Genomic DNA, 27,140 nt, shown 5'->3' with positions numbered 1-27,140 from the left:
GGGAGCAGGGGGAGACGGAGGGATAATAGAATAGATGGGGGATGAGATGGATGGAAGAAAGGAGGGAGGCAGGGAGGTGACCTGGTAGAGATGGAGGGAAGGAAAAGGCACATGGATGGAAAGAAGGAAGGGCTGGCTCACCCCTCCCCTCCCCTGGTCCAGGCTCTACTCCAGAGGCTGGCCCTGCGGGGGGCAGAGTGTATTCCTGGAGATGCCCCTCCCCAGGGCTCGCTTGGAGTTCCAGCAGCAGGAGCAGGGCTGTCTGCTGTGGAGTCTGGGCTGTCTGGGGCAGATGGGAGCTGGATAAACTGCTTTCCTCTCAGACAAGAGTTAGGAAAGAAGGATTCGGAGACAGAGCAGCCGAACTTCCCCAGCCCTGTGTCTGGAGAAGGGTGCAGCTAACAGGAGACACATCCGGAGCTATCTGGACATCTCACCCCAGCATCCAGGGCCAAGGCCTCTGAACCTGCTCTCCTGGGCCATGGGCTCTGCTCCGTCAGAGGGGCACACAGAGGGGCACTCGAGTCGCTTCTCCAGGGGACCCCACCTGGGGCTACATCGCCCCTTCCGAGGGTCTGCCTTTCCCAACTCACTGCTTAATATTCTCCAGGCCCACTAGGGACAAGGATCCTGCCAAAACATGGTGGACTTGAGACTTCCACTCCAAAGCACTGAGAGATTCTTGATTTCTTTCTCCGAGACTCAGAGGGATGGACACAGCCCCAGGGACAGCCCCCATCCTCCCTAGTTCTCAACAGAAGAAGCTTCCTGGTGAGAAACGCAACCTGGGAGACAGCCTGAGGGAATGAGCCCCTCATTCAGCCCTCACTCATCAAGTGGCTCCCGTGTACCTAGCCAGCTTCTAACTTCCAGGGACCCAGCATCAGCAATATTTCTGCTTGTGCAAAGCGTATGTCTTAGTGAGCAGCGACAAATAAAAGTAACATATAATATGAGCGAATAATAAGCTCTAAGAAGAAAAAAAAATCTGGGAAAATAACGGACAGACTCATCGCTAGACAAGGAGGAGACCTCACTAAAAAGTGACCTTGACAAGGGATGAGAAAAAAGTAAAGGAGTAAGTCCTGTGAACAGCTGGGGAGAACTTCACAAGCAGAGCAAACAGCAAGTGCAAAGGCCCTTCTGTAGGACGGAGCTGGTGTGTTCAGGAACAGCAAGAAGCCATGGAGCCCATAGGCACGGACAGTGAGTGGGAAAATGGGACAGGGTGGGCTATTTAGGATTCACATACCTCAGCAGACACAGTAAGAAACACGGGCTTTATTCTGAGCCACTGGTGGCTTTTGAGTGAGGCAATAGCATGATCTGATTTACCCTGGACTTGCTGCAGTGGGGAGAACAGGCAAGAGGGGACCGGAGTAGAGGCAGGGAGACCGCTGGGGAGGCTTCAGCAGTTGTCCAGGGGAGAGAGGAGGCTGACCTGACCAGGGCTGAGAGCAACAGTGATGGGGAGAAGGAAGCAGATTCAGGATGCCTTTTGTATGGAGCCATGAGACTTGCTGAGTAGGACGCCAGGTGTAAGGGGTGCCCAGATTCACCCTGCGCTCATCCTCACCCCGGAAGCTGGTGGCACAAGGCACCACTCCCTCATCAACCCACGGCTCAGGTGCAGAAACCATATGTTTCCGATGCTTTGATATCTGGGGCCTTACTGACCCTGCAGGGACAGCCCCTCCCAGCAGGAGCCAGTTCCCAGAGATAGCAAATGACTCCCCTGGGAGCACATCTTCCATCTGCAAACCAATTCAGAGCCCATGCCCCAACCACCTTCTATAACAGGCTCTCATACTCTGGACCATTGTCCACCTGCTCTTGTCACCCAGGTACCAGATAACTGGAGGCAGAGACAGCTCTGAGCCCCGGAGCCTGCTAAAATTATCTGACTAGCCAATCCTAGGGCTTCCTTGATAGCTCAGCTGATAAAGCATCTTCCTGCAATGCAGGAGACCCCAGCTCCTGGGTTCAGGAATTTCCCCTGGAGAAGGGATAGGCTACACACCAGCATTACTGGGCTTCCCTGGTGGCTCAGATAGTAAAGAATATGCTGCAATACAGGAGACCTGGGTTGGACCCCTAGGTTGGGAAGATCCCCTGGAGGAGGGCATGGCAACCCACTCCAGTACTCTTGCCTGGAGAATCCCCAAGGACAGAGGAGGCTGATGGGCTATAGTCCATGGGGGTCACAAAGAGTTGGACACGACTGAGTGAGCACAGCACAGTGCAGCCGATCCTAAGTCTACTTCTGCCTTGCTGTGCTTTTCTCTCAAAAAACTACAATAAGGGCTCTTGCCCATGTTTTCACCTCTTCTGTTTGCTGACTAACCCTGGTGCGCCCCTGTGCAGCCCTGCACGGCGTGGTGTGCCCCCTCCCCTTAAGAACTGTGAGTAACAAATGATCTTTTCAAAGGCAGCGTGCCCTGGTCTGTTGGCCTCCCCACACACTTGCTCTCAGGGTCATCTTGGAGCCACCACTCTCTCCTAACTTCTGCCAGAACAGGTGTTTGAGGAGCTGTTATTCCATAGCTTCAAAGTGTCTCACAGCAGAGAAGGAACACTCAGAACTCAGGCAGCTCTTTCCTAAACCCCATCAGCGCCCCCGGCAAGGGGTCCCACTCCTGACCCACCGCAGTTGCAGTCAGGCCTCCAAATATAGGGCTGGCACCTGTGTGAGTGTGTGAGTGTGTGCGCACGTCTGTGTGTTTGCACACATACATATGGGGGGTGGGTGGCAGCTGCCACCCTGACGCAGAGCCCAGCATCACAGGACCCAACTGAAATATTATAACACGGAGTGCGTTGGGCTGCCCAGACATGCTTCCAAAGGAAGCCTCTTCTTTCATTTTAAAACAAAGGTAACTTTGATGAAGAAGCTATTTGATACCTGTTCGATCTAAATGCTTTCAGGATACACAGACATCAGATGCTCACGGGAACCTGAGAGCCCGCGATAGCAGCCCGGGCGCTGGGATGATAAAAGAGGAGTGGAGAGGCTTCTTTCCGTCAGCTTGCGACCTGGTGCATGTATTTTTACATGCTTTAGCATGAAAAAAAGCCAAGATGCTCAGAGCCAATCAAATTACTTCTCTGTCTCTTTAATAAACAAATCCATGTGCACATTAACAGTGTTGAAAATTCAATTTAAACTCTTTGTCTGTTGCTGCTTACTCTAAAGATGGTCTTTCTTAAACAACAGAACACCAAGGAGTCGTTAGTGCTCTCTCTTCATTACTTCAAAAAACCAATCATTAGACACCAGAGTATATACGTAATTAGAAAATCACTTCCTTTGCAATCCAAGCTAAGTAGTTTACATACTGTAATTACAGGGACAAAATCAATTTTTAATCATTTCCCTGATTGGGCTCATCAGCTCTGTGGGAACATTGTAACCTGCTTGTTGTGCAAAAGCAACATCTGGGCTAAAACAATTACCCTTTGTTTGCTACAATATTCCTTAAATCTTTTTGCTTGCATAAAAAAAATGAAAACATGAAGACAAGATATTTGGATGTCTTTTTGTCCTTGATCAACATATATCCGAAAGTTCTCCTCGTGACGTGAGTTTAATGTTCCCCGGAATTCACGGTTTAACAGTACACATCCAAGGAATGTATTTTTTCAGTGAGATAAAAGTATCTGATTGTTTTAAAGATCCATTCAGCTGCCTAATTGTTCCATAGCTAACACATGGTATTCAAACAACCCACACATTACAAAAGCTCATCTGGGCAATCATGGGCAACTATTATTGCGATGGTTTACACTTTTCTAATACAAATGAATGGATTTTATCAAAATTTAAAAAAAAAAACTAAAAAGCTGAGTATGTGTGAAAAATAGTTGGTATGAATTGGCAAGGCGAGGCTAAGCATTTTGTTCTCTTAATAGGAAATGACCTCATTTACACTGGAGTAATAATTAGTACTGCTTCACTGACAGTTAAGAAAAAAAAAACTTTCCCAGTATAATAAGGCAGCATCTCCTTTGTTAGGAGATCTACATTGATTATTAACCCTTGCCAAGAAATTCCAAGTTTAACTCTACGTTCCACTGGGCTCATACTTGCTGGCAAAAGATAAAAATAGCTGTTTTGGAAACCGTTGCCTCTCTCCCAGATTTCCAAAGTTTTGCATCTGAGCTTTTAAGTGACAATCTGAAACACTTGGTGTCCCCTTTGAAGGAACATGGAAAGCCCCCGCCACCCCACCCTGCAGCCACAAGAGCCCCTGTCGGGCCCTGCACTCCCCCGGTGGCCCTGGTCCTCCCCATCCTTTTGAAGTTTATTGGCTTTGATTTTTGCTTGCAAGTCCCCCAACCTACAATTAATTCATAGTCAAAACAACCCTGAGAAGGAGAAAAGGAGAGAGGGAAAGTGAAAGGAGAAGGAAGAGATGCTTGTAGTGAATCAGTCCAGGCTGACAGTGCAGAAAGGAGACAGAAGTGCATGAACCCTTAAAAGAAATATATTAATAGTCCAGGAAATATCCGGAATATATTCACACACACACACACACACACACACACACACACACATACCACCACTTCTAAAGGGACTTACTTGTTCCTTGACCAAATCATTCCTGAACTCATAAGACTGACAACAGATGTTTACTGAGCATCTACCATGTGCCAACCAGAATCCGTCATGATAGTACTGACCCTCATGACAACCCAGTGAGCTGAGAATACCATGATCATGTTCATTTACTGATGGGAAACTGAGGCACTAGCCACAAAGGAACAAGTCCAAGGTTAAGAGCACTTAAGATGTGGGAGCCACCCTACCCCACTGTCTCCCAGTACCGGACAACATCTCTCTCCCCACCCAGTGGCCTTGGAGAGCCCCATCTCCAAAGCAGCCAAGCTTTCCTGGTGTCCGCTAGTCGGAGACATCCCATGGCCCCACACGTCCTTAGGGGCACGCACAAGCCTTGGCATCATTCTGCGCATGTTCCTAATCTTTACCCCAAGGTGGGAGATTCCAATCCAGGATAAGGCAGAGGAGAACCCGCCCTGCGGGCCAGTGTGCTCAGGGCAGGAGGCACAGACCACATGCACACACTTCCCACAAGGCTCAAGATCTGAGTCACTGGATATGGTGCCAAGCTGCCACGCTGGTGGCATCCCAGAGCCTGAACCAGGCAGGACTGGCACCCCAGCTCTTCCTGAAAGTTGTTTCCTCTGAGAGCCAGCCTGACAGCATCTCCCCAATGTCTTTGCCCAGCTTGCCCCAAGTCTCAGCCTATCCTTGGGAAGGCAGCTCCCACATCAGTTCAAGACTCTATAGGACAGCAAATTTGAGACAGCTGTGACCCCCCCAGAGCACGAGGAATGCAAAAGAGGGGAAAAAAGTCTCCCACATTGCGAATGCTTTCTAGTTTACTGTATGACCACCTGAATTAAAAACATTTATCCCTGGAGAGGAGACATGTCATGTCATCAGATCACAAGGTATCTATGATGAAGCTTATCTTGAAGAAGAAATGTGGAAAACTGGAAAGCACAAAGTGCTTTTTTTTTCCTCTATACTTACTGCAAGTAATGTTGCTGCTCAGGTGCTCTGTACTCTGTTTGGCAAATAGTGCTTGAATATTCAGCCATCACACAGAGCCACGCTGTCCAGCTCGGCAGTCACTGACCACAAGTGCCTACCAAGCGCGTGAAAAACTGCGTCAGCCCAAACTGAGGTGTGCTGTAAGCCTAAAACACACAACATGTTTGGAAAGATGTCAAATATCTCTTTTATATTCTTTACACTTTTTTTACATGTCAAAGTGATAATATTTTGGATACACTGAATTAAGTAAAATTTAGTCTTAAAACGAATTTCACTTGTTTTTTTACCATTTTAATGTGCCCATTAGAAAAATGTTTTCATTTTGTTTCTGTTTGATTTTACTTATTTTTTAATTGAAGTATAGCTGATTTACAAGGTTGTGTTAATTTCTGCTGTATGGCAAAGTGATTCAATTATATACACATATACATATATATGTGTATATATAGTCTTTCAAATATTCTTTTCCATTATAAATATAAAGTTGTATATGGAGCTACATGAGCAGCTTCTATTATATTTATACTGTACAGTACCAATTTCAACCTGTGCAAAAACTCAGGCCATCTGAACAGCTGAATTTAGCCATCATAAAGATTCATTTGTTTTCTGAAGAAGGTTTTGGAGAAAATGTAGTATTATCACCATCACTTGAAATTTTGGTTCCATAGATATTCTCTGAGTCAAAATGAAAGTTACACAATTTCTAACCGAAACATTGTAAGGTCTCCTGTACAGGTGTTGCTTTTTTCAGTTCACTTACTTTTAGTTTTATAAAACTGGTTATTTAAGTAATAGAGCTCATTTCCAGAACATTTGGAACATACAAGACATTACAAAGAAAAAAATAACATAATTCAGCTGCTGTGATTGTTGTTGATATGTTGGTGTACTTCTTTCTATGCTTTTCCACACATGCATGTGTGTGTGTGTGTGTGTGTGTGTGTGTGTGTGTGTGTGTGTGTGTGTATGAGTTCATGACCATAACTGAAGACACACTGCATGTGTATTTTTGATTTCACATGTCCTAAAACCTCAGGTCCTTACTGTAAGAAGACTCTGTTTGGCCCTATGAGAATACAGGCTACTGGCTGAGGTGGCTGAGTTTCCACAGGTGTTGCAAAAGGAAAACATTAAGAGACAAGCCATACACTGGGAAAAAAATCTTAGCTAAAGACATATCTGATAAGGACTGGTATCCAAAATATACAAAGAACTCTTTAAACTCAACAATAAAAAAAAAAAAGAGCCCACTTAAAAATGGGCAAAAATCTGGATGCCTCATCAAAGAAGACCTACAGAGGTAAATAAGCACCTCAGATGCTAGACGTGCCATGTCATTAAGGAAATGCAAATTAAAACAATAATGAGATACCATTACTTATCAGAATGACTAAAACCCCAAACTATGATCCCACCAAATGCAAAGCTATAGAACAAGAACTCTCATTCACTGCTGGTAGAAAGGCAAAGTGGTACAACCACTTTGAAAGACAGCTGGGCAGTTTCTTATAAAGTTAAACACAATCTTCACATATAACTCAGCGGTCATGTTCCTTGGTATTAACAATTACCCAGAAAAGCTGAAAATTCACATCCACACAAAAACCTGTCCACAGATGTCTATAGCAGCTTTATTCATGTTTGCCAAAATGCATAAGCAACCAAGATGTCTCTCAGTAAGAAACTCTGTAGTACATCCAGACAATGGAATAGTATTTAGGCATAAAATGAGTTAGCAGAACCAAAAAGACATATTACTAAGGGAATGAAGCTAGTCTTATAAGTCTACGTACTGTATGATTCTAACTCTACAGCTTTCTAGAAAAGGCAAAACAAAGGAGACAGGAAAAGTATCAATGGTTGTCAGGGTTTGCGGAGGGCAAGATGGCCAGATGAAGCACAGGAGATTTTAGGGCTGCTAAGTCACTTCAGTCGTGTCCAACTCTGTGCGACCCCACAGACGGCAGCCCACCAAGCTCCCCTGTCCCTGGGATTCTCCAGGCAAGAACACTGGAGTGGGTTGCCATTTCCTTCTCCAATGCATGAAAGTGAAAAGTGAAAGTGAAGTCACTCAGTCGTGTCTGACCCTTAGCGACCCCGTGGACTGCAGCCTACCAGGCTCCTCCGTCCATGGGATTTTCCAGGCAAGAGTACTGGAGTGGGGTGCCATTGCCTTCCAGTGGAATTATTCTATACGAAACTCTAATAGTGGATACATTTGTGCAAACCCATAGAATGTACAGCATGAAAAGTGATCCCTTTAATATAAACTATGGGGTTCTCTTAATAATAATGTATCAGTGTTGGCTCATCAACCGTAACAAATGCAACGCACTAACACAATAGGAGAAAATGTGGGGATGGAGTCTTATGGGGACTGTACTTTGTGCTCAGTTTTCCTGTATACCTAAAATTTCTTTAAGAAACAAAGTCTATTAATTAAAAAAAAATTTTAAGGAAAAGAAAAAGTACAGCTCTGATGAAGCCTTTCCTGGCTGGAGGATTTCCACGCTGCAAATCTGGAGACCTCTCCAGTGTTGAGAGATTTCGGATCCTTCAGAAACCTTCTGCTCACCACTTCTCTGAGGAGCTGATGTCCAAAAACTTCCCACAGAGGCTGCTCGGGCAGGCCTTTGAGAAGAGCACCGGGCACTCAGCACAGATCCCGCTGACTAGCCCATTTGTACTTCTGTGCAGGGTGTTGTGGTTTTCTCACTGGCTCACCTCACAAAACAAACTGACTTGTGCCTCCAGCACCGAACAGGCCAGCCAGCCTGCACCCCTCTCAGGGTCCGTCGCCTGGACAGCAAGGGGAGAGAGCTGCTCGGACTACTTCCACTCCTCAACAGGGCAGCCCCCCAAAGCCCCATCCTCGTTCCTTCGTCTCTAAGACAGAAACTTGAATGAATGCCTCAGAAAGTAAGGATGAGGAGCCAGACAGAGGTTCAGAGTGGGCACGCGCCATCTCCCCAGCTGGAAGCCAGCAGCAATGCGGGGAGTGATCCAAAAATTACAACAGAACCTTCTTCATTTCTCCATCTGGCCATAGGATGCCATCAAACTGCTGCTGTTCTACTGAACCTCTCAATCCATATTACCTTTAGCTCCAGCTACTGGTTATTCTGGAGGAGGCCCATGAACATTCAAGGGCAGACCAATTTGGAGGCCACATCAAGTATCTCACACTGTTTTCCTGTGATTTTATAGTAACAAGAAGAAACAGTAACTGCCAAACCCATGGGTCCCTCAAGTATCCTATAAACTATAGCAAAAAAAAAAAGGCAAAGATGACTGATGAAAAATAACAGGAAAGGTCCCCAGGAGCGTGACTCTGAAGGCAGAGCCCACTGCAGTGGCACCAGCATAGGGGGACAGAGACACCCCAAGAAAATCTAGTCCTTCCTAGCCTGGCCTGTCAAGAGGCCAGTGAAAGGCTCGCTTGCTTGTCTCCTGGTAAAGTTCCTAATCCAGAATCCAGAAAATTCAAACATAACAATTCAAGGAAAAGGAAAAAAAATATATCCTTTCCCTCTCATCTTCCAAGCCTTTCCATTTTGGTAAAGATTTTATAAACATTCTTAGAAAGAGTATATTCTCTCTCCTCTGCCCACAGGTAACAAGGAATGGCAGATGTTTCAGAAACAGCACATTATAAAAAAAAATCCAATGTCACTAAAACCAGAATGGAAAATGTTTTATACATTAACAAACATTGTAATGAATTTGCACAACCTTAACCGACTGTATACCCAGCATAATGAAATGGTCTCCATCTTTTCAAATAAAAAATTACGTATGCTAGCACATAGCTTTAGAAAAGCATTGTTCTTTAAAAAAAAAAGAAGAAGAAGAAAGAAACCTGCATTTTTCCCAGCTACCATGTAATTTGTGAGATGCATTTTTAAATGATCTGCAACAGCAGCGGCTTCATCAGTCAGATGATACCGATAGATAATTCACCAAACCGTCACATGATCTTCCATCACTCTAAAAGACGCGAATATATTGCCACAAGCTTTGGGAATAATGGGTGCACCTGTTTACGGCGTCACCTCTGTTTGCTAATTGTCTCCTTGAGCTACATTTTACTTCTAATGCATTTATTTTTGACAGGCAGTGTCTATTTAGAAATCACATTACTTCAAGTGCAATTGTTCTTTTGTCTATCAAGTAAATGAAGTGTTGTTATACAGATTTCAGGTTCTGATTAGTAAAGTATCAGAGCCCCAAAAAGGTCAATCAGTTATTTACCTGAGGTAATAGAAGGATGACAGACATCTCAAATATACTCCAGCTCGTGCTATAGGCCATTTTATTATAATTACTCAGTTCGGTCTAACTTAAATATATATTCCTAGGGTTAACAGGTAAAAAGACACAGAGCACGTGTCCAGAGACTGCATCGACTCAGAATGTAGGCAGGTGGGTCTTGTGTTTGCACGACCAAGTCTCACCCTTTCAAATAAGCGGCCCTGGAAACATCAATAGTTGTGGCCAAACAAGCGTGTGGGTGGGTGCATGCCCCTATCGGTTGGCTTGGACAAATTTCCCCATTAATACAGGTATTTCAAAATAATTTTTCACATCGTTTTACTCTTCAGGTCTGATTTGCTGAGTGAGTTCAGATCAATATGAAGGTAGTTACAACTGAAATAAAAGACTGATAACAACTGTGGAAAGACAAACAGCTGTCTGTGAAAGCCAGAACCAGCCAGAACCAGGACTGCCTTTGACTTCTGTTCTAGAGCCCGTGAAGCCGGCTGCCCCCACTGATGGCCACACAAAGGCCACGCCAACAGACACCAACCATATATGAGGAGAGTCTGGGGACCGACTTAAGCCAGAAACCAAATTCACACAGACATTAGCAAACTCAGGTTAAATAACTAGAAGGTATTCGTTTCGAAGGAAAACAAAACCTGAGCACCAACCTGCTTCCTGGAGCTCAGATCCAAATGTCTAAATCTCAGTTACCCTCAAAGTATTCCTATAGAGCATCCCTCCACCTGACTTACTGCCTCAAAAGCAACCCAAACCGTGAATCATAGAGACAGTTCTATATTTAGGAGCCACTTGTCTCTTAAGTGGATCATCTATAGTTTCTCTTTCTTCTTCCTGATCTCTCCATCCATGAATTGTAGGATTCTCCCTCCCCTGCCTGGGCCCTACCCATCCTCCACGGCTCACACCACTCAATCATCCTTGGGGCAGCCTTTAGCTGAGCACCACCAAGCCCCTCACACTCGGTCAGATTGCCCAAAACATCCCTCTCTGGACACCCACCTTGTTCAGGCCTATGTAAAGTGGCCACCTCGGGTGGGCAGGGGGCCTACAAAGAATCCCAGAGACCACCGTTACTCAACACGCTTGCCAAAAGAAAGAGACACAGAAAGCCACGCTCGCCTTAAGTCACATTCTAAATTGGCTCTCTGGAGCATTCCCTACCTTGTTCACTGAAGACTGTGTGTGTTTCCTCAGTGTTTAGCATACGCTATGTAACCTGAGCAGGACTTGCATTGTATCACTAGTTGTTTTTCCAAAGTGTTTTCCCACCAGGACCATAATTATATGCAAACTACTTGACTTAGAACCATTTGCAAACATGTTTTAAATGTTCTCTAGGATTATTCCACCAATTAAAAGCAAGAAAAGGGGAAGACACGTGAATCCTTCCTGGGGCAGCCCAAGGCCAGTGAGATGGGGGAAACCCTGACATGCAGAACCACAGACTATTTTCAAGGAGCAAAACCTCCATGACATTTTCTACAGGAGCAACAAGAAATGTCCTCTTCATTCTGCAATTTATTTCAATTCTAAGTACTCTAATCATGGGAAGTACTTTTTGCTTTTTAAATAGCCTGCTTGTTTTTACAGGTCAAGAGCATAAATAAAACAGTCAAGTTAGAAACTTGGAAAGCTCATTTGCAGGAGAAGGAAGTAGTTATAGACCGTCCATTTGTTCAGACGCGAGGCGGCTCTCAGGAGGCAGCTCAGGCACGTGTGAAAGCCAGACCCCACTGGCCAGCATGCACTGGGGGTGGACCTGGGGGGCACGGAAGCCCCCTGTCCTCTCATCTGGGGAGAATCACTCTTGGGAAAACACAAGGGAGTTATCTGAAATGTTCAAGGGCTATACTGTAAGATTTTAATACAAACAAACCTCCCAAGCCAAGGGTTAAATAGTTGGAGTTAGAGGTGGACTCCTACATGGGCCATAGAGGCGAGGCCACGTGGTGACTGGGTCGCCCTGAAACACAAGTGCCCTGAATTGCTAACTCTGACATCGACTCATGTCACTACTACAGTAGCTCCTGATGAATTAAATCATGTGCCTACCAATTACCATACAGGATCCAAATACTGGCAGATCATTTCTCAAGTGCCGAAGATCTCAAGAAAATAAGATGCCTGAAGTCAACATATTTAAGATGGTTAATATCTTTACCCAAAAAAAAGAAGAAGAGGGATGGAGGAGAAAAAAAAATCACTATCTATTTTTCCATATGAGATATCACATAGGTGTGCCTACCACCAATAGCAGGAATCATAACGAAATAAACTGTATTCACATACAGACTTCTCTCTCTTTCTTTCTCTCTCTCTCTTACTTTCTCACACATACACACAAGGCTGATGAAGGAAATGAGACCATGAAAACTCACTACCAATAAATACCAAGGACATTGGAACAGGCAGGACTAGAGAAAGGGTCTATCAGAAGAAAAAAAATTTCTGGGACAACTTCAAGAACTGGTGATGACCTCCGGTGTCTAAAAGAAGACAGTGTCACGGGATGTTTGGGGCTCTCCCTGCAGAAGGCCCGACAACGTGAGCCATGGCCCACCAAAGCGAGTGCCTGAGAGCTGGCAGGTCCCAGCTTCCCACGATGCCAGGCACAGAACACAAAGGACATGGCTGGCGGCAGCTTAAGACTACAATAAGCCACAGGACCCCATTTTTATTGCTACCTTCACTTCTATTTTCCCTTTATTCTGTATGTGCCAGAAGAGCCCCCACCCTCCCTTTCTTTTTATCAAACATTCCTAATGTAGTGATAAAATGAGGAAGAATGAAAGATTATTATAAAACAGGACTTTTTACGGCTAGCGTCTATGGAACAGTCACCCTGTTACATATATTTTCTCTAAGTAATCAGGAATGTATTGGTATTTTGAAATTATGTATCTCTAATAACACAAAAGTACTTAAGAACAGAAATAGACAGTAATGGAAAATGCAGTCAACTGTTGACAACATATAGAATTTCTGAAAATAATTTGCAGAGAACAGCACAGCAGATGAGTCAAAATTTTCACAAAAATATTTCTTGCCTCCGATAGTCCAATGTAATTCATTTTCTATCTCTGTTCATTAATCATTGTTAAAATTAGTGATCCATTTCTTCCACTCTGCCATCTGCACTCAGCTTCGTAACAAACATGACACCTTCCTGCATAATAAAACCTGACAACTACTAGGACGAATTTCCAAATAGCTTTCTGCATATTTGCACCTCTATAACGGATTCCGTTGTCAGACAAAAGTGGATTATTTAACCAGAGTTCTTTCTTTATCAATTCTGAACACAGATGTGTGTGAGTATGTACGTGTGTGTTAAAATATGATCAAGAAAAAAACCATTAATTTTAATTAAAATGAATTTGTCCTGTCTTAAGTAGAAGGTATTTTAAATCCAGGTTACAACAGCCAATACTGCTCACCAGAAGCATGGAGGGGAGTATCATACTTGATATATGAAGTTTACGTAAATAATTTGTGGCTTCATCTTGTAAACTTTTCTAATAAAAGTGATCTTGACATTCCAACCTCCTAAAAAATATTTTTTTCATTTTAATATCCTGCTTTATTTTGTTTTTCAGTCTTTGATCACAGAATTTCAAATAAATATTTTTAGGGAAAGACAAAACAATCAAGGAGTAGAGAGATACAGATGAGAACACCAATGAATAATTAAACACATGCCAAGTGTTCCCTTGGGGAAGCCACCACTGGGTCCAAACCACAGGGAAGAATTCTTGGTCCTTCTGGATGGCATGCCATGTGCTGCCAATCAGTCTGACAGTGATGAGGGTGGGGTCAGAACCTTCTCCTTACCCTTTCAAAGAGCAGCCTCTTAGGGATAACATCTATGAGCTTCCAAGGAAGCAGAGCAGACCTGCATCCCTACAGCCAGCCTGGACTGAGGGGGGACATGATGAGGTAGCCCTGGGTCTGTCCACAGTGAAAAATGCAACTTGAATCTCTCTTTTTGCCCACTCTCAGCCTGCCTCTTCTCTCCTTGCCCCTTCTTCTGGACATGGCAAATCCCCAAGAAACACATTTCCAAGCAATTCAGTCTCCTCCTGCCTGTATTTCCTGGGACCTGTCCAGCTCCCAGGAGGAGAGGGGGATGACAGAGGATGAGATAGCTGGATGGCATCACTGACTCGATGGACGCAAGTCTGAGTGAACTCTGGGAGATGGTGATGGACAGGGAGGCCTGGTGTGCTGCGATTCATGGGGTCGCAAAGAGTCGGACACGACTGAGTGACTGAACTGAACTGTCCAGCTCCATGCCAGGAACGCCGGGGGTATACAGAGGTGCCCCAACATTGAATCAGCACCCCCAGGGACTCATAGCTTGGCAGGAGAGACAAGCTTTATGCAGATGTCTCCAAACCAGGAGAGAACATTAGATGCCATCACAAAGAGAAAACTTCAAAGGCACCCATCACCCTGACCTGCAGCATGTGGGCTGAAAGAGGGCCCAGGAGGTGTTGCAGAAAACGCCAACAAGCAAAGTCAAAGAGCAGTGGGATCCTGGCAACAGTGAAGCTGGTGGCGGCTGGCACCCTGGCTTTTAGGGAGGGTTTAGGCTGGACCAAGGGGCTGGATGAACAGCATGGACTAGAACAGCCAGTGTCTTGACTCCAATGGACACACGGTCGTGGGCACAAGGGGGAGACCGAAGAGGTGGCACCCTGAAGGCACAGCTGATAAGTCACATGCAAAGCCAATATAGCAGCACGAAGAACACCCAGCTCTACGATGAACTGCACTTCCTTTGAAATCAAGGGAACAGCCATTTAGTGACTGCTAGCCAATGACTCTGTCTCTCTCTCTCTCTCTCACTCACACACACAGACGTGCGCGCGCGCGCACACACACACACACACACACACACACACACGCCTATTGACAGAGCAGAACTTTTTGTTTAATCCCCCCGGTTTATCTTCCTCTGTCCTCACAGCCTGGTGTGGACTTGGAGCGGATCCCCTAACTAAGCCTGATTAGAATGAGAACAGTCAAAAGACAAACTTTGCAAAAATCAAGGTTTAAAATAGAAATAGCAACTGACCCTCAGCTGCACTGCTGCCGGCTGGGACAGTGACAATAGCGACTCTTTTGTTAAACTTTCCTGAGAGACGTGCTCACCAGACTGGGGTGGGTGTGTGTGTGTCTGTCTGTCTCATGTACGAGAGAGTGGGAGAAAGGTTTTAAAATAGCCGTGGCTCAAAAAAAAAAAAAAATTAATCGCAAATTACCATTCACCCCTCAGCAGCCAAAATGTCTGTTGATTCATTTAACATATACAAAATCCAAAGCCTCCCTATAAATATTTCAGAACTTGAAACCTTCCATTTTGTCCCTGGCCTGGAACAATAACACGCACACATGCATGCGTACACGCTCACACACACACACACACACACACACACACACACACACAACTATGGGGGTGGGGGCTGGGGGAGGGTAAGAAACCCCCTCCCCCAGGCATTGTCTCCCAGCCACCCGGCTCCTCCAGCCTGGAGTTCCCTCTTCCCTTCACATGTCTGCATCCTGACACATTCAATTTCAGGTTATCAGCACATCTGAATTATAGAATACTGATGGGGATAGAGGGCAGGCCTCCCTGGGCTGATTAGCACCATTTAAGAAAGCTTTCGCCAGCCGGCTTCATTGGCTGGGAGCGCCACCATGGTGGGTGGCCTTTCTGTATTAGAAGTCAACACAGAGCTGTCTCATTTGAATTAAATATGGACAAAAAGAAAGATCTGATTATGCTTATTCATAGCTAACCTTTCAAGTTCACCAGGCTGCCAAACTTGGAAGTAAAAACTGAAAGTTTCTTTTCTGTGTGTCTAGATTGTTGGGTATTCTTATTTTCTCTAGCAGTTTTTCAGTGAGTCTGAAGTGTGTGTGTGTGTGTGTGTGTGTGTGTTTAAATTTTGGCCTGCTCAATCTGGGAGCTTCTTTCTACAAAGTTGTCTCAGTAAAGATTCAGGGGAAAGCTTTCAGTTTGGTTACAGACAGACAACAATGGAAAGGCAGGGTCTGATTTTAATCCATAAATACATGAAAACACACACACAAATTTGGCTATAGGAGATTTCTTGCAACAGAATAAGTAGCTGAAAATTTGATTAGCACAAATAAATTTCTGACATGGGACTGAGTGGGGCAGTGATTCAGAAAAGACCTAAACGTACAGAATACTGGAATCACTGGATTGAGAATAATACCCTCGTTCATGGTAGCATTTACCTTTATATCTTCACTTTCACAGATACGCACACACCCCATTATTTTTAATTCCCCTCCTTCCTGGGTATGGGCAACTCCTCTGACACTGAGTTAATAAAAGATGCGGGAGTCTCCGGGAGTTCCCAAGGGCCTTGCAGCCGACTCCACGGGTGACGGCCCCTGGGGTGCGGGTGAGCTGGGGGCAGGCACGGGCTGTGGCTCGGTCCTGGGCTGGGACCCAAGAAATGCTCCCTGAGATAACTATTACTGGAGACGGGCTCTGGCGCTCACTACCCAGCCAGGCTCTGGTCCCATTCAGTTCGCTGTAACAAATGTTCATCGAGCCTCTGCTGGGTGCTGTGCACTGGGTTTCTACAAGGGAAATGTACACTCCCCAAGGGTCTTCCTCAGGACCGTGCCCTGGGTCCTGCCTGCCTGTGGGCTCCTGGGGCCAACACGCTCACACCTGTCCACACCATGCGGTTCTCTGTCCTCTCTCTGCATGTCCACACCTGACAGGGAGCCCTGCCACTCTGACAGGTCATCCCATGAGGTTGCTCTTGCCCCTTCATCTGGGTGGTAAACTCCTTAAAGGCAGAACCCACCTTTTGGCCTCCTTGGGGTCCGCCCTGTAAAGTCTTAAACACCCAATCAGCCAACCCCAGCCAGCTCTCTGGGTGCAAAGAAGGAGGCGGTGTGTGAGCACAGCAGAGTGGGCAGCCCCCACCCCAAAGGGCGCCCGAGTCCCTGCCACATCCCCACCTCTGCAGGGAAGTGACCCCCAGGGCACCTCCAATCTTCACCAAGCCCCCAGGGCCCCTCCGAGTACCCAGCAACCAAGGGCCCTGAAAATGCCACAAGGAGATGTCCAGCCCCTGACCACCCTGCTGCTCCAAGTCTGCAACCACCATGCAGCCCTCCCCCCAACCCCAGGGCAGCAGAGTGGTGCTGGCCAAGGAGCACAGAGGGTCCTTCCACTCATTCTCACACACACAACCTTGAAATACTGAAAGCAAAACGCAGCTCGGGGCAAAGCACTAGGAAGGATGTTCCTACGGCCTCCAAGGCAACACCAGCCCCATCCTTTGATTGCATGTCACCCCAAGTTACTTAGTACACAAGTTCCTTTCCTCTTGATCCCACAGGAACCCTCAAGGGACAGCTGGATAACAGCCTCTCTCCCCCTGGGCCTCAAGGACCCATGTTCTGGGCGGCCGCAGAGGGAGGGGGGGAAGCACCAAGCTCAGCCCACCCCCACGGGGGTCCCTCTACTGAGGAAGGGGCACTGGGCTCAGGGTTCTTCCTTGCCTTTTATGAGTTGGTGAAGTCTTCCTTTCATGAAACACCATCGTCACCATCTAAACCAAACCCACGTCTCTAAAAGGGGTAAACTTGATTTCTCATCGCTAGCTTTGAACCTGCAGGCCTCCCACAGTGCCAGTAATTGCATTGCCAACAAGACACAGACGTGCGCCCACCAGCAGCACGAAACTCGAGGGGTGGGTGGGACTCATATCCACAAAGCGTGCGCCCAGGCTGTGCCTGCACTCTGCCCGTGGGCTGGCCCAGGGGGGTCCCCTGGGCACCTGCTCCCTTGCTCCCTGCAGCCATCTCTCAGTCAGCCACAGACCACCTTCACAGTCTCCACCATCTCCTGTGCCGCCTGGACTGTTGTTTACTTAATACTCTTCTTTAAATTAACTTTTTTTTTTCTTTTAACTTAGCCTCACCTTAAGCAATAACATCTGTGAAATCTCAGCTAGGATGTGCTACTTATATTTTTCTAATAGGTCTTTAAATACCCAACTGTTAACATTTTAAATCTACATATCTAAAATTGTTCATGTAGCACAAACCCATTTGGAGAGATCTCAAGGAGTGCAGTGTAGACTGGGGTAAATGGGACGGTCCAGGGGTCAGAGGGTCTTCTGGCTCATCCCGGGAAGGAGGACCACTTCAGGGCGCTGAGGGCAAGGCTGCCCAATCTCCCCTCTCCCCCTATGGGTGCCTGATGCTTCATTCCAGACTCCACCTCGGGCATGCCAGCCAGGGCTCGTGTTTGGGACATAATTTCCTAAATGGGAACCCTTACCCTGTCACTTTCCAACCTAGAAAAGGACCCTTAGTAGCAACACTGTGAGTGGCCAAAGAACTTCTTTCTGATTCTATCCTAAACTCACCACTAGGAGTTTATCTCACTACCAAGAAAGCTCTGCTTGTGAACAGCCAATGCCCACCTGACAATGGAGTCAGCCTTGACCACCACCTCTCCTCCTGGCCCCTCAGGATGATCACACAACAGCGATTTTCTGTCCCCTCCACCAAAAACAACAAAATGCCAGCAGAAGCTCTGCAGTGGGAAGCAGAATCCTCTCACCCCTCCCAGCAAAGTCTACACCAACAACTGAGTGACTCCATGAAATGTGGCACTTCCCACACATGGACAACCACCCTGATGGTCCCCAGCCTGGACAGGGAAACACTCACACGCAAGGCAGGACGGGAAAGTCCAAGAGCAGACATTTGCCCTTGACCTGTTGCAACATGGATGGATGGAACTCTCCAGAATTCACATTTAAAACAAACGTCATTAAGACAGGGGAGTCGCCTCTATATCTTCAATATCCTAGTGGTTAAGTGGTAAACTTCAGAAACAAAACCCAGCAAGTAAACTTGAAAATGCAAGGCACTTTCAAGGCAACTTGAAAAGCAAAGGAATATGTGTGTATACATATGTAGTTGTGTTCGACTTTTTGCCATCCCAGGGACTGTAGCCCACCAAGCTCCCCTGTCCATGGGATTCTCCAGGCAAGAACACTGGAGTGGGCTACCATTTCTTCCTCATCCCAACCCACGGATCAAACCCACATCTCCTGCATCTCCTGCACTGGCTTTGCACTTTATCCAAACTACAGGGCCAGTGGCGTGGCTTATTGGATCTAAAGACTTGGTGGTCTCAGGAGATGAGGAAATTTCACACTCTGGTTTGGGGGCCTATAATAAACTGTGGAAAAATTCTGAGAGAGATGGGAATACCAGACCACCTGATCTGCCTCTTGAGAAATCTGTATTCAGGTCAGGAAGCAATAGTTAGAGCTGGACATGGAACAACAGACTGGTTCCAAATAGGAAAAGGAGTACGTCAAGGCTGTATATTGTCACCCTGCTTATTTAACTTCTATGCAGAGTACATCATGAGAAACTCTGGGCTGGAGAGAGCACAAGCTGGAATCAAGATTGCCAGGAGAAATATCAATAACCTCAGATATGCAGATGACACCACCCTTATGGCAGAAAGTGAAGAGGAACTCAAAAGCCTCTTGATGAAAGTGAAAGAGGAGAGCAAAAAAGTTGGCTTAAAGCTCAACATTCAGAAAACGAAGATCATGGCATCTGGTCCCATCACTTCATGGGAAATAGATGGGGAAACAGTAGAAACAGTGTCAGACTTTATTTTGGGGGGCTCCAAAATCACTGCAGATGGTGATTGCAGCCATGAAATTAAAAGACGCTTACTCCTTGGAAGAAAAGTTATGACCAACCTAGATAGCATATTCAAAAGCAGAGACATTACTTTGCCGACTAAGGTCCACCTAGTCAAGGCTATGGTTTTTCCTGTGGTCATGTATGGATGTGAGAGTTGGACTGTGAAGAAGGCTGAGTGCTGAAGAATTGATGCTTTTGAACTGTGGTGTTGGAGAAGACTCTTGAGAGTCCCTTGGACTGCAAGGAGATCCAACCAGTCCATTCTGAAGGAGATCAGCCCTGGGATTTCTTTGGAAGGAATGATGCTAAAGCTGAAGCTCCAGTACTTTGGCCACCTCATGCGAAGAGTTGACTCATTGGAAAAGACTCTGATGCTGGGAGGGATTGAGGGCAGGAGGAGAAGGGGACGACAGAGGATGAGATGTCTGTGTGGCATCACTGACTTGATGGACGTGAGTCTGAGTGAACTCCGGGAGTTGGTGATGGACAGGGAGGCCTGGTGTGCTGCGATTCATGGGGTCGCAAAGAGTCGGACACAACTCAGCGACTGAACTGAACTGAACTTCTAGTTTTGGAAACGTTGTTCCCATACTACATGCCCTAAGACAGTGGGTCTCGGACTTTATGTCCAAATCTCCTGGACAGCTTATTAAAATATATACTGCTGGGCCCCATTCACAGAGTTTCTGATGCCATAGGTCTGGGACAGGCCTGAGAACCTGCATTTCTAACAGGTTCCCAGGACCACCCTTAGACAATCCCTAACCCCAGGTAATCTCAGGAACCCACTGCTGCATTTTTTTTTTTTCTCTGTAAGGGAAGAACTGCATCCCTGCTCACCAATGCATCACTTAGGTAATTTGAAATTTTTGATCATCAGAAGAGCGTGAGGTCTTTTCTCTTTAAAGTGTAATCACCCATATATGAAAGCATCAGAACATAAATGATGTAGAAAAACCAAAAACATCAGATGCCTGTTTCTGTTTCCTGCAAAATCACAATCGCCACCACCACCACCACTGCCACCCTGCAAAAAATTAAATGAGCTGCTACAAGGCTCTCTCTATTTCCCCTCAGAAATATCACAGGTTTCAGGTAATTTGCATATCTTTAAACAAATTACCAAAAACCTATAATACTTTTAATGGTGTACTTATTCCAATGTAATAATAAAAAATTAAAATTTTTAAATTACTCTACATGACATGTACTAAAGAACGAGTAATAAAAATATACATTTGTAAACCATGCATCCATAGAATGGTGCCAGTCTGTTGAGATGACCACTGATGAGAAAAGGAAACCAACTCTTTAAAAAAAACACGTCTCATATACTTTCCTTTTATGCACCAAAGGTGTCTTCCACAGCATGAGAAGTGCGTACACCCCACCCCTTCTTCTAAAGGTACACCTCAAGACCTGGGCTGTAGCTGCTTGCTCTTCTCTCAGAAAAAGAAGAGGAGCTGGTTTCAGTTTTAAAGCTTTTCTTCTGTCACCAGAGTCATCGGAGGTGGCTTGGAAGCGAGCTGGGTTTGTAGGTTGTGTGGGTGACCCCAAAGTGTTTATCTTTTTTGCAGCCACCAAGGTTTCCATGACTGACAACTTCTATTTAATCTGCCCAAATGGCCTAACTCATCCCTTCCTGTGATATTCATGGTTCAAATGGCAACCAGAGGGAAGACCGATGCCTTGGGTTACTCTCACACAGCACCCCCGCCAAGTGAGGAATGGCAAGAAGACGGGAAGTGGGGTCAGGAGAGGGAAAGAGCTGAGCCACACGCGGCAGCAGAAGCGACCCCGTGGCCGCTGCCTGAGTTCCTAGACGGTCTGATAACACGAGTGACAAGACCACTCACTCCAGATGCTCCACCTCGACCAGGTCAAAGACGAAAACGGTATTCTGGAAATAACTTTCACCTGACTTCAGTCTTCTGGGCTCCCAAGTTTAAACAAAGAAGAAACAAGCCCCACCCTGACCCTCTGAGTGCCCATGGCGGACGGGCCTGCCCAGAAGCAGCACCAGCTAGATGACTATACCCTGACCTCACGGTGGCCACCGTCCCTCCAAAGCATCTCCACTCCTCCCAGGAGGCAGGCCAGCAACGGCATCAAGGCCCGGGGTCTCCTCCAGCACCATGCTGTTTAGTTCTTCACTGTAAACACAGTCGATCTAAAGCTGGTCAGCTGCTGGCCACATGGTGGTAATGAGCCCCCGATCCTGGAGCTCACAATTATTTCAGATTTACTCTCTTCCTGATCTTTCATTTTATCAGCAAAACATCCTCTTGGCAATGGGTATTAAGCTAAAACTTAAACGAAAAGAAATGCAAGGAAGAGTCCGTGAAAGGCATGGCGTATGAAAGGAAAATAGTCAGACCTCAGTCTTGGCCTTGACCTTTTACTGTCTTTTAACATTAAACATTTGCCCCACCTTCGAAAAGATAAATGTGGCTTTTGATGACAGCCAATGTTATCTGAGGATTAAAATAGCCCTCTTGCAGTGCTCAACATTAAAGTCTTCCGCATTTGCAAAATTGCAAACAGATGCAACTCAAGTACCTGCAAATAATCTGCCAAGACCAATTTCAAAAGGGAGATTTCAAAATATGTGGAAGTCATTAGGACATGTATTATTTTTGCAATGAATAGGCGCCAGGAGTGTCTCAAGGAGCAGATGGGTGCTACTTTGTTTATAAAAGATCAACAGAATATTCGGCTGTAAATGAAGACATATAAGCTATATGAAACAATTATGGTAAAATGGCGAACATTTCAAAGCTAATTGTAATGGTCTTTTAAGATCTGAATTCCTCATTTCTTACTGCATGCTAAAATATCATTTTAGTTTTGGGTCTTGATTGATATAATTACCAAAATGACAGAAAATTAAAGTAAATGCTGTCAGTTTTACTGTTGTGAATGTTGTCACTTTATCACTTGTTTACAGTGGCACCAATACTGATAAATGAATATTTTTCAACATGAATAAAAAATGTGACCTCCATCTCCCGGAAATCTTCAAAAAGGACAGCCCCAAACGTTAAGAACCCAAGCAGACAGAGCGAACCTCAAACTGCATTACAACAGAATTCCAAATAGCCTCTCTCTCACACATGCCCAGCTTCAGAGAGCTCCTGTTGCTAATAAAAATCTCCACGATATCACAGAGGAAATCCAGAGCCAGCAACATTCGCCCTCACCCGGGTCCCTCACATGTCTGTGTCACCGCCCAAGCAGGACTGAGTTAAGCCCCTATTCTATTTCCCTGTTTTATATTGGTAATCATGTGAATTAGATAATTACTCATGGAAAATGTGATTAAACATACGTCGCTATTGCCAATACCAAATCATGAAGAAAGGGCATTTCTGCGAATTGCTTTTAACATAAATAGCAAACTGGGCTCGTAAAAAATGTCCAATTAAGCCAATACCTAATGATAGATGGGCTGATCCTATGACTTGCAAAGATGCAAATTGGGCACAGGAAAAATGAGGAATTGTGCAAGACATCCTGGATCTCCCTCTCCACACAAAAGACTCCTTTCCCTAGGATGCTTTCGAAATTCCACTAACTCCTGCAAAGTTGGGACTCCTTTTTCCTCTTCCCTACAATTAACTTTCTGTGGGGCCTTCAATTCGGTGTGTGCCACGGGAATACTCCCACCACATCTGTAAATTGAGGAGACATGGGAGAGAGGGAAAACTTGAGCTAACGACACAGGTCTGGACGGGGGAGGGGGCAAAGGAGCAGCTGCCCAAGAAGGAAGCAGGCGAGCAGAGGCCACGGCCAGCTGGCTGGCCTGCAGAGGCTCTGAGCGGCCTGTGGCTTCCCCCTCTCCCCAACCCCGGTCTCCCTCCCGCCAATCACCCCTAAGCGAGCAAGGCGGCCACACGAAGGAGCATTTCCCTTCCTCCCTCTCCTGACTCACCAGCACTGCTTTTCCGTAAATCTTTAAGCCGAGTGCACATATTCTCCCGTGACAGGGTCCATGCAGACGAGGATCTGCACCCTACAATCACTGATGAAATTTGTATTGACTCCAAAATCAAAAGTAATGAGAAGAAAATTGGTTCACAGCCTGACCCGACAGTTCCAGACTGCTGTATTGAAGTTGCAGAAAGACATTTTTTTTATTGTCTCCAGATTTCAATTAACGACATCGAGCTACCCCATCCTCCCATTATTAGTTTGAACAGAAGATCAGATTTAAGAAGTTTCACTAAATTAATTATTGTAATAGTATCTTGCATTTCTGGCAAACCTTCCTGTTTTGTAAAGGGAAAAGACTCCTTTTACACACTGTGGGACCCATGGAGTCCTGCCAACTGTATGTATTCACCTCCTATGTGTTCTCTCATATATGTGCTCCTGTGTGAAAACGTACATGTGTAGGATATACCAGCTCTGGGCAGGACCATGACATCCTAGACCATCTCTGCTGCGATTATGTCCCACCAAATATTTCTTGTTAGGTTTTTGGGCCAAGCTAGAATGTCTTATTCTCACCACCCCAAGCTCTTAAGCCATATGCTCTCGACAAATTCATAACAGTAACCCCACAAACAATCATCTTGTAAGCCACAGAGTAGACTCATCTTCTTCTGAATGAAAAAAACAAAAAGAATATATCCACAGACACTATCATTGCCCCTATCTTGTGTAAAAATGCAAATTATGCCACACGGTGCTAAATTATTCTGGGATATTTCATAATGTGAATTAATACCCACTAGAGGCTAAGCCGAGATCATCAAACTCATTTCACATAAGACAACGAATTTAACCACCCGTGACTCAATGAGTGAGAAGTTAACATGCTACCCAGCAACACTAACCACTCCAAGGTAGATTGCCTTTACATAAAATAACCCATTTTAAAGACTTTTCAGTCCGAGGCTAACTTTCTTCAATCTCACCAGATGGCAGAACATTCAATGCTCAGGCTTTCCGCTCATACAATGATGAAAATTATTTCTATGGAGATCAGGCTGCATCTAGTCACCATCTTCTATCAAGCCCAAGTAAAATCCTATTTCACTAAAGTGAAACCACAGAAACAAAAGCATTCCGACAGTTCGCAATCTCTGCACAGTTTGGTCACCGACTCCTTGTTAGCTAAAACAAATGTCACATTTTCAATCCACATTTGAAGGTCCACATTCCAGAGGAGGTTTGACTGATCTTTTTTTTTTTTCCAAACACTAACAATCAAATTTAAGACAACGCTCCGGAAGAGAAGGAAAAAAAAAAAAAATCAAAGGCTCTCTACCCCAACGCCAAATGTATCCTTAATGCACTTGAACAATAGGCGGGCTGTATTCCTACCCTGGAGTAACACCGTCCATATGAATCCTAGGAATTTAGTATATCTGACAGTTTCTCTCAACCACCCATAACATTCTTTCCTGTCTCATTGGAGCTGGCAAAGGAGAATTCTGTAATTGAGTGGTACAGAACATGTGCCCTCCTTGCTAGAAGATGACAGATGGATTATAAAAACTTCAAAGCGGAGCAGTTGGAGCACCAGGGGAGAGATAGTGGGTATTTGAACTCTCCGTCTTTACCCAGGAGACAATGGCACTCTGACATGGAGCATATATCAAGGAATGGTGTAACTAGATAGACATAATCTTTCTTTTCACTAAGTATTTAACATTCTGTTACGAACAAGTTTCAGCCCGGCTAAAGTGCAACTCATCTTCCTGCTAATCGCCATAGTGCAATAGTGACACGGTACATGCCCCCCCCCCACCCCCCGCTTCAGTTGTGGTTAAATCGGCCCTTTTGCAAACTGATTTTTTTCTTTTTAAAGAACAGGAACAGCTTCTGCCTTAGGAAGAAAAAAAAGTAGAAATTAAGCATCGGGTTGAGATTAGCGTCTTTTCTGACTCACTAATCTGAGGCTTTTATTTGCAATGCGTGTTCTCCTTCCCTATGACTAAGGAAGGACTCTCACACATGGCTCGCAGACCACATGCCACCAATCACCGATTTTGAAGCGCAGCCGTGACTCACCTGAGCCCAGCTGAAGCTGTCATGCTACCTCTCATGTCCCCAGAAACCAAGCCTCCCCCAGCCGCCCCCGCCCAGCCAGGACACAGCGTAGCCAATAGGGCAGGGACGCCGCAGGTTCAGAATGACACATTCAACTCCTGCTTGATCATCCAGCCCCACAATTCAGCTGCAAAGAACAGCTCAAAGCAAGGCAGAAACACAATTCACAAACAATTTTTAAAATCTAAGCTCTGCGGTGTAGCATCAGGGCAGAGGACTAGCTGCTGTCGATACAACCCCAGGGACAAATCAAGTCCCTGGGCCCGAAATACTGCCCCACACTGAAGCCCAAACTGCAAAATGATGTGCACTGATATGATGAATTAGAAGCTCCAAAAAACCTTACATTTTCTATGTCTCTTAAAATTTTGATAGAGACATAAAATGGCTTATAGAATTCTAATTATAGCAACAGACTTCAAAAAAATGTCTCAATGTCAGAGATTAGTGAATCAAAGGCATATTCTTAAAATCAATTCTTGCTTCTGAATATTAACTGTATTTATCATTCACACTGCCCTCTGGAAACACCAGCTAGGATCCCTCTCCACATCTGACAAGGAGGGTCTCCCTGCAGTTATGAGGCTGATGAAATGAGGGCTCCCAAGGGGTGAACATTTGCCTACAGGGCAAAAGTCCCAACTGGAAGGAGCATTGTGGCTGCTTCTTCAGTGGCTGCCGCCAACTCTTTCTAACTATCTATTGCTTATCATCATTGTCTCAAAATACTCTCTACCTTCTATAGAGTACTACAAAGTCAATGAAGCGAAAATTAAATTACTTTCAGGAGAATCACGGCAACTTTTTAAAATAATTAGATATGCTCTAAATATTCCCATAGTTAACAATCTTTCGCTTCTACTATTTCTACTATGAAGGTACAATTTTTTAAAACGACAAACTTTGGAAACTGCCAAGCTAATTTTTCTGAGATCTGACCAAAATCCACCTGTCTTGGCTTCCATCCTACTTCAACAACTCAGTCATATACAAACCCAAGCTCCCAATTTTCTGGGTGTCTATGTTCCAACAGTTAATGCCTTCTGTAACAGTTATCATAGGCTTCCTGGTCATGCCTACTCAAAGAAAAGAGAGTCTGCACATATCTCTCAAGCTTATTTCATTAAGGAAACACATTTGAATATCCCAAAGTCAACTTTCATGGGCCTTAAGAATGCTATTGATGGGAAGAAAATGGAAGGGGCCAGCCTCCTGCCACACACACACCTGCCTCCTCCACACCCTGTAGCTCTTCTTCAGCTTCCTCTGAGGCACCTAAGGCCCATGAAGCCTGGTGGTGTGGTGCATGGCCAAAGTCAGCCAGGGCCAAGAGAAATTTCAGGGATCACTCCCTAAAGTAGTTTTAAAGGAGAAAGAATTTAACAATTCTTCTTTATTTCAAGGCCAAACCATCCCTTGTGGTACTCAGTCGCATCCAACTCTTTGCAACACCATGGACTGTAGTCTGCCAGACTCCTCTATCCAT

At 45.3% G+C, this 27,140-nt stretch overlaps 1 protein-coding gene across 4 annotated transcripts in view; it reads right to left on the bottom strand.

Annotated features, from left to right (window-relative positions):
- Nucleotides 1-27,140, bottom strand: part of ZNF536 (zinc finger protein 536) — a 452,519-nt gene that overhangs the window by 401,131 nt on the left and 24,248 nt on the right. The window contains exon 2 of one of the 4 annotated variants that reach the window (XM_018062250.1): nt 5,555-5,721. The exons of the other annotated variants lie outside the window; for them this stretch is intronic. The gene's annotated coding sequence lies outside the window, so the exon portion shown is untranslated. The remainder of the gene's footprint in view (nt 1-5,554; nt 5,722-27,140) is intronic. 4 annotated transcript variants of the gene reach the window in all.

Source organism: Capra hircus, chromosome 18, assembly GCF_001704415.2.
Source record: "Capra hircus breed San Clemente chromosome 18, ASM170441v1, whole genome shotgun sequence".
Lineage (NCBI taxonomy): Eukaryota > Metazoa > Chordata > Mammalia > Artiodactyla > Bovidae > Capra > Capra hircus.
The sequence above is the reverse complement of the archived record's forward strand: the minus strand, read 5'-3'. Positions and strand labels throughout refer to the sequence as shown.